Consider the following 6,740-nt stretch of genomic DNA (forward strand, 5'->3'; position numbering starts at 1 on the left):
AACACAGTCAAAATTGAATATTCTGAGCTAAATATATAGAAGAAAAATAAGGTTCAAGACATGATTCACTTGTGAAGAAACATTTCAGAGTGTTTTTAATTGTACCATACTTAGCTACATGTATAATTAATTTATATATTTATTTTAACACCTGAAACTGAATTAGGCTCATTCCTATTATGAAATATAGGGAGGTAGCTAAAAAGTTCCAGGTGTTATGTGAACAAGGTAGCTGAAATTGAGGTGAGAAGAAATCATGACAAGGCTTGGATGAGATGCACCTTCCCTCAAGGGTCAGGGAATTGTGAGATCCTGATGTCTACACAGTTAGTTTTTCAGAATATCTCACCTGGAATCAGAATGATAGAAATATTTTTTATCTAATGAGGAGCTTGGGGTATTGAGCCCTGAGGGATAAAGAGACGGTAAGAGTTGGCCAATGAATACCTTGCCCCATAGTACTGCCCAGTCAGGTAGAAACAGCTGCACTGTTTCCTAAAGATGAGCCTGCTGTTCCAAAGTGCGCTAAGTCCACGAGTCCTTCTCTCTTGACCCAGGTCCTCTATTTTTCACATTCAGGTGAGATGCTGAGCATTATTCTCAGTGAGCTCAATCAGATAACTGAAAGCCCCTTAGTTTATGGTTTGGACCTAAGAGAGGTATTTCACCACAATTACATCAAGAGGAAGTCATCATAAAAGTGCACACATAAGACAATGAGGACCATGTAACAGGAACCCAGAAAAAAGCAGGCATAGCAATATTATTTGGAAACAAAGTAAATTTCAAACAAAAACTAATTAAGAGAGACAAAGACAATCACTACATCCTTGAGAAGGGAACAATCCAAGAGGAAGAGATGACAATCCTAAATATCTATGCACCAAATATGAATGTCCCAACTATAAAAAAGAAATATTAATGGACGTGAAAAACCAAATAAGCACTAATACAATTGTAGTGGGGGACCTTAATACCCCACTATCACAAAGAGACACATCATTGAGACAAAAAATTAACAACAAAATTCTAGAACTGAACCAAGCTATTGAACAAATGGACTTAATAGATGTTTATAGAGTGTTCCACCCCACAGAATCAGAATACATATTCCTTTCAGCTGCACATGGGTCATTGTCCAGAATAAACCACGTGCTAGCTCATAGGACATGTCTAAGTAAATGTAAAAGAATTGCAGTTACTCCCTTATGTTATTATACCACAGTGCAATAAAATTGGAGGCGAATAGCATAAGAAACTGCAAAACTCCCACAAACACATGGAAATTGAATAACACCCTCCTGAACAACCAATGGGTCACAGAGGAAATTAAAGAAGAAATTAGACAATTTCTACAAGTAAATAACAATCTCATTACAACATACAGGAATCTATGGGACACAATGATAGTAGTTCAATGTGGGAAATTCATAGCAGTGAATGCCCGTATTAGGAAAAGAACTCAAATTAGGAGAGAACTCAAATAAATAACTTAATGCAGAACCTCAAGCTCTTAGAAAAGGAGCATAACAACGTCAACACTCGTACAAGAAAGGAAATAATAAAGGTCAGAGCAGAAATCAATGCAATGGAGACTAAGAGAATGATACAAAAATTGATGAATCAAAGAGTTGGTTTTTTGAAAGAATAAATAAATTTGATAAACCTTTAGCCAACCTTATCAAAAAAAAGGAAAGAAAAGGCTCAAATCCATGCAATTAAGAATGAAAAAGGTGAAGTCACAACAGACCCAGGAGAAATCCAGAGGATCATCAATACCTACTTTGAGAACCTGTATTCTAATAAAATGGACAACACAGAAGAAATTGACAGATTCCTAGACACATAGAAATTGCCAAAGTTAAATGAAGATGATATAGAAATTCTAAACACCCCAATTACAATGAGTGAAATTGAAAATGTAGTACAAAATTTACCAACAAAGAAAAGCCCAGGTCCTGATGGCTTCACTGATGAATTCTACAAGACATTTAAAGAAGAACTAACACCATTAGTCTTTAAACTCATCAAGGAAATTGAAAGGGAATCAAGGCTTCCAAATTCATTCCTGGAAGTAAGTGCTACTTTGATTCTAAAACCAGGAAGAGACCCAGCCCCAAAAGAGAACTACAGGCCAATCTAATGAACATAGATGCAAAAATCCTCAACAAGATACTGGCAAACGGAATACAGAATGTCATCAAGATCATACTCCCTGACCAAATCGGATTTATTCCAGGGATCCAAGGATGGTTCAACACTCATAAATCAATAAATGTAATACACTATATTAACAGGGTGAAGGACAAAAACCATATGATTATCTCAATAGATGAAGAAAAGGCATTCAACAAAATTCAACACACATTCATGATAAAAATGCTACAGAAAATTGGAATAGAAGGTCTTTATTTCAATCTCATTAAGGCTAGTTATGAAAAACCAACAGCTAACATCATACTAAATGGAAAAAAATTGAAAACTTTCACGCTAAAGTCAGGAACAAGACAAGGATGCCCACTGTCACCACTCCTGTTCAATACAGTTCTGGCAACATTAACCATAGCAATTAGAAAAGAGAAAGAAATAAAAGGAATAATGATAGGCAAGGAAGAAGTTAAACTGTCATTATTTGCTGATGATATGATACTTTACATAGAAAACCTAGAAAACTCCACCAAAAGACTTCTAGACCTAATTGACAGATTCAGTAGAGTACCTGGATATAAGGCCAACACTCAAAAAAAAGGTAGACATAGGCCAGTGATTTAGCTCAGTGATTTCACTGCCTGCTGTACAACCACAAGGACCCGAGTTCGATCCCCAGTACCAAACAAAAACAAAAACAGTAGCCTTCTTATACACAAATAGCAGACTCATTGAGAGATCAATGCTGGAAACAATTCCTTTTACAATAGCACCCAAAAAATGAAATATCTAGGAATCAACCAAAAAAAGGAAGCAAAAGACCTCTCCACTGTAAGCTAAAGTACTCTGAAAAGGGAGATCGAGGAGGATATAAGAAAATGGAAAGACATCCCTTGTTCCTGGGTAGGAAGAACCAATATAGTGAAAATGGCCATACTTCCAAAACTACTATACAGTTTAATGCAATGCTGACTGAAATTCCAACAATATGTTTCACAGATCTAGAGAAAACAATCCAAAAATTCCTTTGGAACCAGAAGAGACCTAGGAGAGCAAAAGCAATTCTAGGCAACAGAGACACGGCTGGGGGTATCACAATACCCAACTTGCATCTATACTACAAAGCTACCGTGACAAAAGCAGCATGGTACTGGCAAAGAAACAGACCCGAGGATCAGTGGAATAGACTAGAAGATCCAGAAACAACTACAGACATACACAGCCACCTCATCCTTGACAAAGGAGCCAACCACCCTCATTGGAGGAAAGATATCCTATTTAATAAATGGTGTTGGAAAACCTGGATTTCAACCTGCCAATGATTAAAACTAGACCCATACCTATCACCATGCATTAAACTAAGATGAAAGTAGATTAAAGATCTAAATATTAAGACAGAAACACTAAACTTGCTAGAAGATAAATTAGGTAGAAGTCTTGAAGATATTGGCATAGGAAAAGACATTATGAACAAAACCTCAGTAGCACGGGAATTAGCACAAAGAATCAACAACTGAGCTTCTGCACTGCAAGAGAAACCACCAACAAAGCTAAGAGCCAACCTACAATATGGGAAAAAAATTAGCAGCTGTACCTCAGACAAAGGTCTACCATCTAGAATATATAAGGAATTGAAAAAATTCAGACCCCTCAAATTCAAAGACCCAATTCAAAAATGGGTAACTGAAATGAATAGACATTTCTCAGACAAAGAATTAAAAGCAGCAAATAAATATACGAAAAAATGTTCAAAATCACTGGTCATTTGAGTTAGGCAGATGAAAACAACCCTGAGATTCCACCTAACCCCAGAAAGAATGGCTCCTATCAAGAAGTCAACCAATAACAAATGCTGGTGCGGGTGGAGAGAAAGAAACCCTTCTTCATTGTTGGTGGGAGTGCAGACTGGTGAAAACACTGTGGAAACCAGTATGGAGACACGTCAAAGAACTAGGACTAAAGGTCCCATTTGACCCAGCTATTCCCCTGCTCTGTATCTTCCCAAAAGATTTAAAAGAATCATACCACAGCAGTATATGTGCACCCATGTTTATAGAGGGACAGTTTGTAATAGCTAAAGTTTGGAAACAGACCAAGCGCCCATCAACTGGAAACTGGATGAAGAAGATGTGTTTTTTTTTTTTTTTAATAAAATGGAGTACTACTCAGCCATAAAGAATGAGACTCTAGAGACATTTATAGCTAAATGGGTGCATGTTGAGGCCATTCTCTTAAGTGAAATAAATAGCACACACGTGTAAATACCTAAAAGTTACTTTAGTGTGAGTAACTGAAAGTGTAAAGAAGGATTAAAATGATTAATTGATAATTTGAAATAGGAAAAGATCCAAAGGTGTAGGAGTGGTAGGAGGGGAAGGAGAAAGGGAAGAAGAGAATGGAAAAATTATGAGAATAGAAAAAAATGAAAATGAAATCTATGTAAATAGGGAAGGGTGGAGGGGGTGAAGGGTGTACAGGTAATGGGGAAAAAAACCTAAGATACATTATGTACAGGTACAAGCACCTAATGATAAATGTAAATGTATTGTATACCTAAAATGTACCAATAATGAATTTTTTAAAAAAAGATGATGAGGAGCAGGTACCTCAGGAGCCCACTTGACTGCCATTTTCCTGACACATTCTCACTTCTATTTTCACCATTACTCACCCAGTTCTCATTCTGAAAGACACCTGCTCTCTCTTCACAGCAGCAGGGACTGTTTTCCTCCTGAACAGAAATCTTTTCCATCTCAAATTATGAGTTTCATAAAATATTCTCATGTTTATTTGAATTATTTTGGTGGTGATGGGAGTGTATTGATGAGTCTATTATTTGCACAAAGCTGCTCTAACAAAGTATCAGACTGGGTAGTATAAGAACAGAAACTTATTTTGTCACAGTTCTGGAGGCCAAAGGTGAACAATTAGGATATAGAGAGAGCTGGCTTTTCCTAAGGTCTCTCTCCCTGGGATGTGGATGGTTGTCTTCACTGTGCTCTTCCTTCTGTGGATGTCCGTGTCCTAATTTTTCTCTTCAAAAAAGAAACCTAATCATATTTGATTGATGTTCACGCTAATGATCACATTCTTAATTAAATAACTTTTCGTTTTTCAAGGCAATTTTGCATTTATTTCTGTAACTAATAATGTTACCATTTACATAAGCAAGATAGAGCTAATAATGTCTAATATCCAGATTTAAATTTTTAAATTTTTACTTTTATTAGTACATATTTTCAGTACATAATGATTACATTCATCTTAGGGAGATGGCACATGTTCAAAATTTTCCAAAGATAGACCGCCAACTGCAGTCATGTTCTACTATCTTGGGGATTAAGACTTGAGCATATGAATTTTGAAGGAGACAGATTTCACCCCATTATAATTTATTCTTATCTTCTTCCATATGCTGGTTCTAGGTATAATATGCAGAAATTTTTGTTTCAATCATGAAGGGGAGAAATGAGGATCCTGGAGAGGAGGTAGAGATGCAGAGAGGATCACTCAGTAGCTTCCTAGTCTCCAAGATTTACTTATTAAAATTAGCAAATACTTTAAGCAGGAGCAGCAGATTTAGTGTCATTAACAACAATGACAACAGCAACAACAACAACAACAACAACAACTGCTTGACCATGTGTCTCCACTCTCCAATACTAAGAATGTGGACTTTTTGTCATATCTATTTCAGGTTTTTAAAAATGAAATAATGAAATAAGCATATAGAATTCACCCCCTCAGTATACCCTTTGTTCCTCCTCATCCTTCCCAATGGCATGACATGAATATGGGATCATTCCTATGCATGACTGTACATTGTAAATTTGTCATTAATATAAAGCAGAAGCCATAGCATCCACTGAATAAGGAATGAAAAACAAATTGTTTGTGACAATATAGTGGAATAATCTGGCAGTTAAGATTTTCAAGGGAGGTATATCAACATTAAATATAACAACATTTAGTAAATAATGCCAAATATAAACACCATATAAATATACATATATATGCATAACCATATATATATGTCCTGTGTATAGAAACATTTAAAAAACATTATATTTTATGTATTAAGAAAAATATTACCAAACATAATAAAAATTATGAGAGAATAACGTATATCATGGTAGTATGGTAATTTCCCTTGTGAAAGAATAAATTGAAAATCATATAAGTAAACACAGTGAAAGGCCTTAAATTAGCCTTCATTATTTCTTGCAATAAAAATACCTAAAGCAAACAGGTATATACAAAGTCTTTGTAAATAGGAAGGGGTAGAATGGTTGAAGGGAGGGCAATGAAATAGGGGAAAATTAAGAACCCATGTAAATTATGAAATGGTACAAATTTCCAATGATGAATGTCATTATATTGTATACCTAAACTGTGCCAAAAATTAATTTAAAAAATTTGCATGATGAGATAGGCAGTTTCTTGAGATAATTTTAATATAGTTAAAACTCCTTAGTACAGGTACTTTTAGCCCCAGTAAGAAAATAATTTCTAACATCAATATATTCCAATAATAGAGTGATACCTTTCTTTTTTTTTTTTTTTTTGGTTTTTTTTTTTTTGGTACCAGGGAT

This window comes from Heterocephalus glaber, unplaced genomic scaffold (assembly GCF_053883595.1).
Source record: "Heterocephalus glaber isolate CG9 unplaced genomic scaffold, H.glaber_assembly_v1.0 deba00001126, whole genome shotgun sequence".
In the NCBI taxonomy this organism is placed as follows: Eukaryota; Metazoa; Chordata; class Mammalia; order Rodentia; family Bathyergidae; genus Heterocephalus; species Heterocephalus glaber.